This window comes from Halyomorpha halys, unplaced genomic scaffold (genome assembly GCF_000696795.3).
Source record: "Halyomorpha halys isolate HHAL.00 unplaced genomic scaffold, Hhal_1.1 Scaffold41.1, whole genome shotgun sequence".
Taxonomy (NCBI): Eukaryota; Metazoa; Arthropoda; class Insecta; order Hemiptera; family Pentatomidae; genus Halyomorpha; species Halyomorpha halys.
This window is the reverse complement of record NW_027115338.1, coordinates 1744898-1755744: the sequence shown is the minus strand read 5'-3', so window position 1 is coordinate 1755744 and position 10847 is coordinate 1744898. Positions and strand designations below refer to the sequence as shown.

Below are 10847 nucleotides of genomic sequence, written 5' to 3'. Positions count from 1 at the left end.
TATATTTTTCTTCTTTGTACAACGTTTAGGGACAATTGTCCCATATTCATGCACCTTCACAATCCTAAAAATAAGTTATTTTTATCAGCAATTTTCATCTATGGCATATATGTGTATTTGTAATTCTTGTAGTTAAATTTACCCCATACTTGTCATATTAACAATTTTACTAATAAATCATATCATCCATATATCATGGTTGAAAATTGTTTTACACTGCATTATTTTATTCATTATTCTTCCTAATAATTCAAATAATAATAATTACCTTAACAGACAATATATACATGCAACAGATTAAGACAGAAATATACAAAATGTTAATAGAGCATTTTTACCCTAATAGATTGATCAATAGAATATTATACAATAAAATAAACGACAATCTTACAACCAAAAACAGAACATAGAACATTGAGAAAAATAAAAACAATCAGACCAGCAAAGCAAAATAATACAGAAAAAACACCAAGTCAGAGAAGAATCACTGAATTTTACAAAGAAGAAAACAAAAAGCTTACAGTCAATGATATTGGTGAAAAAGGACAAGGCGAAAAATCGGTAATGATCATAATAAAAAATTCTTTAAACGATAATACCTACCAGGCCTAACTTATAAAATAAAATAATATTAATAGAATATATTCATATAAATATTAGAACTGGATTGTACAATAACAAAAATCTGCAACGCAAACTGTCAAACACGAAGAACAAAATAAATAAAATGGAAAAATTAAAAGCGGTAAAGAAGATAGATTGTGAAAATTGTAATAAAATATAAATTGGAGGGGCATCCAAAGACTAGAAACCAGAATCAAGCAACATGTCATAAACTGTAAATACGTCAAAAATATAAATTCCATTGCACTTGCTTACCACAGCATAACATTATACCAAAATTTCAACTTCAAAAATCCCACAATAATAGATATAATACAAAACACGAAAAGCAGAAGTATCTGGAACAATCCATATAACCAAAAATATTAAAGAAACAGTAAACTATAAAACTGACACAAAACATTTAAATACACACTACGCCGATATTATAAATAGATTAGCTATATAAGCATTAAAAAATCAGAAAAAAATAAGTGAGAATAAAATAGTCAAATCATAAGTTTTAATTTAAATTACACAATAAATAATACTAGACATATCAACAGGAAGGTAAAAAAAATAGCATACTAGACATGTTGATATGGTCCAAAGAGGTAATGTCCAATATAGAGTAATGGTTTGTGCTAAAGAGAGAGATGGATGCACCAATAGAGAAGGAAAATGAATTAAATAATGCAGTGTAAAACAATTTTCAATAATGATTTATGGATGACATGATTTCAATAATGAAATTGAAAATTACAACAATTACAAATTCACATATATGAGATGGATGAAAATTGTTGATAAAAATGAGTTATTTTTAGGATTGTAAAGGTGTATGAATATGAGGCAATTTTCCCGAAACGATTTAAAATGAAGAGAATATAGAATAGATTATATTCATCTTTGGAAGTTTTTAATCTTAAAAATGTATAAAAAATAATCTTATTACCGTTTACATTCCTAAATGAGATGGTAGGTATTGCTGTTGACAAAAGCTTAGCTATAAACAAATGATTGATTAATACGATTGTGATTACGGTTAGTCAAAATTTAAAATGACAATTAGTTGATTGAGCAGACCAGATTTACAATTAGCTGTATTATTCTTTTAATTTCATGGCAGACTATTGTGCTAGACAACCGGCTGTTTGAATATTTAGGTTTCAACTAAGAAGAATGAATAAAGTTAAAAATTTAACAGTATGTAAAATATACAGCAGTAGGCAGCAGCGCAGAAACAGGGGGGGGGGAATAAGGAAACCAATCTTTTCCAAAGTTAATAAAAAAATGATTCGGTTATTTAGTTTTTTTTTATTACCATGATTTTCATTTTCAGTCAATTGAATCAAGAATAACACCATTATTCCCTAATTTAGCTGACATACTAATTGCTGACTAGTCATTTATGTTCCTTCCCGAACCTTCCCGAAGTTTTTTTAATCCTTCCAGCTCTCAATACAAACCATTTTTTGAGCCAGTAAACTTTATCAGTTTTATATTACAAACATAAGTAGAAGGTTATCCATTATTCGTGGTATAAGTTTGGAATAGATAACTTACTCCTTTAGTTATTCTTTCTTATTTGTATTGTTGTCTGTTCCAAAATTAATATCAGTAGAGTTTTCGTTTTAACTTATATTGAAAACGCTCTAAACTTCCCATTACCTACAAAAAATTAGTATACACTACAATAATCAGACCAATTTGGACATATGGAATTGAGCTCTGGGGCTCCACCAAACCATCAAATTCTTCCCTCATCCAATCGTTACAATCCAAAATCCTACGTAAAATCCTTGATGCTCTTTATTACGTAACAAATAAACTTATTCACAAAGACCTTAACATCCCATTCGTTGCAGACTTGACCCAAAACAGATATGCGTCTTTTTATTCCAAACTCCTTAACCATCCTAACCCATTTATTCTTAATCTTTCATCCTTAACAATCCCTGATAATCCTCCGAGGCGTCTGAAAAGATGTCCACGGGACCTTCTAATTTAAATTAATGTTTGAAGTACCACCAATGGGTGGTTCCTCCCCATGATTTCAAGTGTATATGAAACATACTACATATTTACCTATTGTATTATTTTGTACAGTTGTAAATTACATTAAATAAATATTTAAAAAAAGAACAAAAAAAAACTTATACAGTATATGTAAGTACAATATAATACTTATATATACTGTATAAGAAAAATGATCAGATTAAATGTGGAGTAACACCATATTTATTTGTAACCTATAAGGTGTAATTAATCACTCAAACAACATTTCACAGTTTGTAACAAGTTAAGAAATTAAACAATTGTTGTTCTACTTAAATTTTCCTTCAATATTAGAGGTTTTGAAATGAAGGGGCCCGGCCTATATTTAAAATAATTTACATTAAACTACTCCTGAAACGAAGCGCGATTTCTCAATTTTAAAGAATCTTGTTTATATAATATCATATACTCAAAATTTTGAATATGAAATTTTTTTCTTGACGTTTACCCATCACACAATTTACGAACAATAAACTAGATAATGGGCGAACTGTTCGAAACCGCATGTTAAAATAAAATAAAGAAGTCAAAAAAGGGCAATTTATTCATAAAAATTAAACAATAATAGAAATACTGAGGAGTAATATAAATGACAAGAGGAGACATGACCCTTTAAAAATAGTTCAGGAGTTCGTGGGAAAAAAAAAACTAAGAACGGTTAATATATTTTGTGAAAACTTTTATGAAAGAAAGAAGAGTAAAAGTAGAATTTCTTTAACAATATCATAATAATGGTTTAAGAGTTTTATTCATAAACTTTTTTAATACCCCTCCTTTTAACCAGAATATGACTTAGTAACTTCTTTTGACGTGGCTCTTATTATTCATGATAAGTACATGCCCCAAGTTTAAGCTGATGTAACTTACAGCTGAATGGTTTAGACGTTTATAATTTTAAACTGAAATTAAATTTTATATATAAAAAAAAAAAAAATAATGATGAGAAGATAGTTGACCGTAGTTGATATATATGAGAAGATGGTTAGGGGTGCGGTCAGTAAATAATACAAATAAGTTAAGAGAACTTCTTTAATAGAGCCTACGTTTCGGCCTGAGTTTCTAGCCTTCGTCAGGGCTAACAACAAAAAGCAAGCAATGAATAAAAAAAAAGGGGGGATATAGAAATATAGATATAGAAAGAATGGTAATTATACAGAATGAATATCAATAAAAATAAAGTGATGAAAGAAGTGGAAAACAAAACGTTTATATAGGTAATTTAATAAGTAAGTAGAATAACATAAAGAAGGTAATAAAAATTTTAAAGTTATACAATGCAAAGAGACAAAAAACAATTTTCAATGTTTGATTAAGATAGAAATAATATAACAGACAATTATGAAAATTGATAACGAAAAATAAAAAAACGCAATATGAAAATAAATAAAAGTATTTATTTATATGAAGTTACAATCACCATTTTAACTAATCGTTATTCAAATTTTAATAGATGATTGGTTGTCAAAAATTTTGTTTGAGAGTAGCTTTTTTCTTTCTAAAGTAGAACAGCAGTAGTTTTTAGCACGGAGATAGTTCGGGTGGCGGTCAATAAAGTTATAAAATAGTAGACTAGAATTATTTAATGTTAACCAATGTTTCGACGCCTTAACAAACTCGCGTACAACGGTCTCAGTAGAAGAATCTAATTAATTTTATGGTACTTTTCCGGAATAATTTTTAAGGGTTACAGCAAATAGTAATAAAAATAAGTATGTGCTTATATTATTCTCTTTAAAGTCATTATACATTTTTAGGATAATAAAAACCACAATCAAACAAAGTATGTTTTTGATGTATCTTTATTACCGAATACATTCAACTGTAATTCTTTTCATTAACTCATATTAGTAAGGTTTTGAAAAAAAAAAGTATGAATTAAGTCAAAAGTTTTCATATTAACATTTGAATAAAAAATTACCTTGGTGAGTTCTAAAAATAAATTGGTACGTCAACAAACCAATGTAGATTCTAAAAGCTGGTGTTAGTACTTTTAGTTTTGTTTAAGGCTGAGTAGACATAACACTCGCTCTTAACTAATCCCTTTAACGTGGAATTCAATTAGTTTAACTCTACAATTATTCGAATTATTTATAAAATAAATCAATAATTACAGATGTTATAAGATCTACAATTATAAAAATGCGTCCAGAGTATGATTTGTTTTTTTCAAAACCGTTGATTATTAATTATTTTATCCTAAAAACTGCACTAAAATTCCTTAATAATTAAACAAAAGTCCTTAAGAGCTTAATTCTAAATATAGTTGAGGACGAGCAAGACACCTGGGAGACCAAGCTGTTGCCGAGATTCAATCTGGCTGCTCTGCAAAGCGAGTTAACCAACTTTACTCACTAGAGTTAGCTAAAGATCGATACCCTACTGAGTTACAGACAATAGTATTTAGGAAAAAGGAGGTCTAGTCATTACCAAATAAAATAAGTCAATATTTAATATTAACAATATATGATAGTATATTGTAACACAAATTATTCATCTTATTCATTAAAATTTTATCATAAGATGAAAAAAATTAAAGTGTAAATCAAATGAATATTTCTTTTATATGACGGATTTTAGTTTCTACATAATATTTGTATTTTATTTCTCGTGATCCCATCATTTCTGTATCTTGATATTCAGCAGAAGTCTAACTATACATTTAAAAAAAATTTACTAACTTGAAAAAAATTCTATTTCATTCACAATAATAAAACCATCTAAAGGGACCAATAATAATAATAATATTAAAACTAACAATAAATTTAATCATGAAGTGAATAAAAATTAAATTAACATCAGAAATATTTTCCCAAGCAAAAAATAGTGTCATAGGATGTTCTCCTAAGAAAAAATAGCTGGGCGAAGTGTGGATGGTCAATGTTACAGTTTTAGTTAGGATTAGAAGTAAAGATTTGACCCCAGCATCCTTACTTATTATTACACTTTGGTATTTGATCTATATTATGTAACAATTTCTCACTACATATAAAACTTTTTTTTTACTAAAAAAATACATTTTGCTTAAAATATTTTAATGATCTTGAATATTTTTAGACCTGTTAGACGGTGATTTTGTATGGAATGGCCCAAGTATAAACCGATGGTAAACCTCACATTTGTCAAAAACCATAATTAAATGTCTTTTTTGAATTAAAAAAAAACGTTTTATATGATATCAGAAAGTGATACATAATATAAATCAAATACCAAAGTATAATAATAAATAAGGAATCACAAGCTGGGGTCAAATCTTAACTCTTTTTTTTTCGAAAGTAAAATTTTTAATGTGAGTAGTGTAAAGTTGACCATTAACACTTCGCCCAGCTATTTTTTCTTAGAACATTTTTTCCTGTGGCACTATTTTTTGTATGGGAAAATATGTCTGTTGTTAACTTAATTTGTATTCACTTCATAATGAAATTTGTTGATAGTTTGTAATATTATTATTATTTTTGGTCACATTAGATGTTTTTATTATACTGAATCATATTGTATTTTTTTTTTTTGTTTCAAGTTGGTAAATTCCTTCTTTTTTATTTTTATTTATACTTACATTAATGCCGAATTCCAAGAAATAATGGAATCACGGGAATTAAAATATAAATGTTAATTAGAAACTATAATCCATCATATAAAAATAAATAGTCACTTGATTTATACTTTACATTTGATCTGTTCTAAGATAAAACTTCCAATGAATAATATGAAGTTAAATATGAATAATTTATATTACCGTATTGACTAATCTTATTAGTTTATTAAAAGAATAGTTTTTTTTCCTAACTACTATTGTCGGTAATTTAAGGATCAGCGAGAGAAAAAGGTATAATATATCGGCACGCTTGAACTACAGTAAACGACATGATTGGCTTTATTGGGCTCGGTAAATCTATATTGATATGCCGTGGCGATTCAAAGCTGCCCTAAAGCTGGATACGGGTTTCACGACTGTATTTTATTTATTTTCTATGTATCTATATTTATATTTATATTATGAATCTCTATCGGTTCCTGATGTGATCCAACTTACAATTCTTAAAAGTATATTGCTATGGAATTTATCCAAGAACTAGATACCATAGAACCCCTTGCTACGGTATGCTAGAGGTATTTTATTAGACATCTTTTCGAAAGTTATCACGTTTACCGATTTATTAGGCTATGATAATGAGGTGGCTTTAGGGATTACAACTTATGAAGTGAAGTCTCGTTTGCATTAGGTTTTGTAAACTTTAAATTTGTAAACGTAACACAAATATTTACAATCTAGGTATAATGATCTATAAGAGAGCATGGCAGGCCTATTGAATTAAAGATTATTTAATATGCTATGCATTGAGAATACCAGCTGAGATCTTTTATAGTTAGTTATATTGACGAATTTTGCTTGATGTTGCCATTCAAAATTCAACCTTAGTATTTTTACTATCCTATGTGTTTGACGAGCTTAGCAGCTTACATGCGTGTCTTAGCGTCCTTGGTCTCTGATCTTCTAATCTTCCTTATCAACCTTAAGTGCGCTTTCCTGGTTGTCCAACGTCCGCCTTTCTTGGATGCGCTACCTCGTCTGTACTCCTGTACGCTTCAGGGCCCTTCCTCGGCGGCCATCATGTTCTCCTGACGGTCTCCGTGTTCTACTCCGACTGACTGTACATACCTGTTGGTACTTTTATGAAACGTCCCCCTCATACCACTAATAACACAGCTGTTTTACTACCTGTGGGCCACCGACATACTATCAGGCGGGAAATGCATACCCTGTTTAATAAAATCTAACTATTTCTTCCCTTTTCATGCTGGTATTTTTTCGTAAATAGCATTATATTTACATTAGATCAGCTAAACTACTAATAAAAAATATATTAATAAAATATATTAAAGAATTTAATGAATAACTAATGGAGAAAAAATAAAAAATAGAGACAACTAATTTCAATCGGAAAAGCCGAGATCACCTGATCAGTTCCGATTGTATTAACAGTTTCGTTATCTTTTGCTAAACTTTTAAATTCTTAGGAGGAAGAAAATATTTATTTGTTATTCCCACCTTGAGAAAAGCAAAAAAAAGAATTTAGATAGCAACATAAAAATAAAAATATTTTGATCATAATGTTAACCTTTTTTCGGTCTTTTGATATTCCTTTTTCAAATATAACAATAATTTCAACATGAACCAACCAATCTAAGCTCCACAAAAATGCACAATTGTATAATTGACGAAGGATAACAATTCATTTTTTGACCGTTTCTCCTCCATTAAGAATTGCTTACTTTTTCTATCCATAATGTCTCTTCCATAACTCCCCTCAATTATCAGCAATTTCTTCATCATCTTAAATTTCTATATTTCGATCTAATCTACAATTTATATATAGGTAACCTGATTATGTGAAATATAAATACTCCTTAGCTAGACTATAAGCTATCAGCCTGCTTTTGTTCTTAGAAGAGTTTTCATTTTATTTTTTAACACATGCTATTATTGATTAAATGTTCACCTTAAATGACAACACTAGATTGCGTCTGAATTAAGAAGCATTTTTGAAAAATATTAAGTCACGTCTGATACAAATAAACATAGTTATGTTCCGTTTTGAACAGATAGAAAATTCTGGATAGAATTTGATAAAATTTAGACATTAGTCAACATGGATGAGGCGTTTTCGAAACATAAGCTTATCGGGAAAATAAATTTAAGCCTGCGTAACTTAAAGTAAGGGATGGAGTTTGATATGGGAAAAAATACAAACCAACCCGCATAATCCTTCATTCAAAATATTCGGCATATTTTATTTATTTATTTATTTTATTTTATTTTTTTTTTATGAGTACAAAACTTCCGTACCTTTGGAAGGGACGAAGCAAAATATTTCTTTTAAAAACCGATTCATATCGGTCCCCATATACATCCCAGCATTTACTTCGCATTGCTTTTACTTCTTTTTTACATATTCAACCGCTCAGGATAAGATAAGTAAGCAGTTTTTTTTTTCGCTTGACAATGATGCCGCGTAATTTTTTTAGCATAAGAAGATGATCGCGAATTAATTGAACTCAAGTGCTGTGACGAAAAAAGTTTGTGAACCGCTGATTCATATTTCCACTTTAACCGTACGTGAATAATGAGTATTTCATTTTATAATTTTTTACTGTTTCAGAATAAATTGATCCTTCATATGTGATACGTAATGGTGAAGGTTATATGCAAAAAATATCCAATAACTTCGATATTGAAGGACAATCGCCATGTGTTATAAAATGAAGCAGATAAAAGCCAAGATATCGGTTAGAAAATAAGACAAACAGAAGGCAAACTCTCGATTCAAAGAAGATAATAAAAGAAGCCCAAGAGATAACAGTTCTTAGCAATCTCCTTGATGGATTTACCAGTCATAGTCATCAATCTCAATTTAGCAATCACTTTGGTTATTCCATCCCAGAAATGCTGAAACTCTTTTTTTGTTCTATATCCTTTCTTCTACTAAGATATGGGTAAGAGGATACTTTTTTTATAGCCATCCTTGTGAATGGTAAAGCTTAGTAATTTTAATTTGCCTCGTCTTAATAATAAAAATGTATTCTGAATAGAAAATTTTAATTTTCTGCAAATGCATACTTACAGTATCATATAGTCGATTTATAAATACGACATATAAATAGATATATATATATATATATATATATATATATATATATATATATATATATATATATATATATATATATATATGTATAGATATATGTATCTATATAATTTACTTTGCAGAATAACTAAGCACGTTATGGTAGTTGCGTTTCGGTAACTGCAGTGGTTAGGGAGTCATTCGAATTATTAATGCAAGTCCATAAAGTGGGAGTAAATTCACGACATCAAAATTATAAGGTTAACCATAGAAAAATTTTATGAACGAAGATAGACCGTGAAATGATAGTAAAATATATTTTATAATTGCGGTTATCAAAAAGAAATAAGTGAATTTATGAGAACTGATACGAGAAAAAAATTTTTTTTAAGAAAGCTTTGTGTGTGTTTTTTCTTGTTTTATGATGGTTTTTATGAGGGTATGTGGACATCTTCAAAAGACAGGGATAGGCCGCTATCCGTGTGTGGGATTTTTACTATTTAAACCACCACCCTACACATGTCCATTCCTCTCCACGGGACCGCTGTTAGGCATAACTTTATAAAGGGAAATGGCTGAGTGCCACCTCATTTTTCTCTTCTTGTTTCTTGTTTTCCATGTTAATCCCTCCTTCTGGTCCTTTCTTCCGCTTTCAACCTCAAGGACGACTGTGCATATGGCTCAGGCTGTCAGAGCGTAGCATATGGCTCACCACGTTTTCTGGTGTTATACACAGTCTCTCCAATTCGCTTTTTTCTGCCGCGAAGCAAATGCAAGCGAAAAATGCCTGCTCCGCTGTTTCCTCGACAGTCTGACATGCAGGGCATTCTGCGGTGTTGTCCAGTTTGACTCGGGTATGGTACGCAAAAGTATTTATGTTCTGTCAACAGTTGGGTTACGTAAAAATCCACCTCACGACGCCGGCGACCATACCACAAGCTCACATCGGGTTTAGCCTGCGAGTCCACCTCCCGGAATCAGCAGCCTCCCAATGCTGTAGCCACTATTCGATGGTTATTTTCCGCTATTCTTCTCTGGAAACGTGAGAGCGTCGTTCATAGTGCCTGCTTTCTTTCTTCAAGAAAGAGTTCCACAAGTGGGATTCTGGCTATCACGCACACCGCCACATAGGAATCAGTTCTAGCAAGTGTCTGTATGTGTGTGCGTCTGTATGTGCGGGTGCGTGTGTATCACATAACCAAACTAAATAGTCATTTACTAACAACGTGCATTAAGTATACATTTACAACCAAATTTAACATGGGTCACAGCTAGTTTAACAATAGTCATAAGATAATGTGATATAGATAGGAATCCAAATATTTCTCATTACTAACCTTTATCTTCTAAAAGAGTTTTCTCACTGAAACAGAAAAAATTATATTATTTAATTTATAATTTATATAATATACATACATACATACATACATACATACATACATACATACATACATACATACATACATACATACATACATACATATATACATAGTATATGATCATGTATAAGTTACGGTACGGGATTTACGGAGTCAGCTGTTATTTCAATGTCAGCTGACTGAG

At 29.9% G+C, this 10847-nt stretch overlaps 1 long non-coding RNA gene across 1 annotated transcript in view; it reads right to left on the bottom strand.

Annotated features, from left to right (window-relative positions):
* Positions 1-10847, bottom strand: part of LOC136797015 (uncharacterized) — a 356578-nt gene that overhangs the window by 72939 nt on the left and 272792 nt on the right. Inside the window, exon 4 of the long non-coding RNA XR_010844811.1 lies at positions 10622-10647. This is a non-coding gene — a long non-coding RNA (uncharacterized lncRNA). The remainder of the gene's footprint in view (positions 1-10621; positions 10648-10847) is intronic.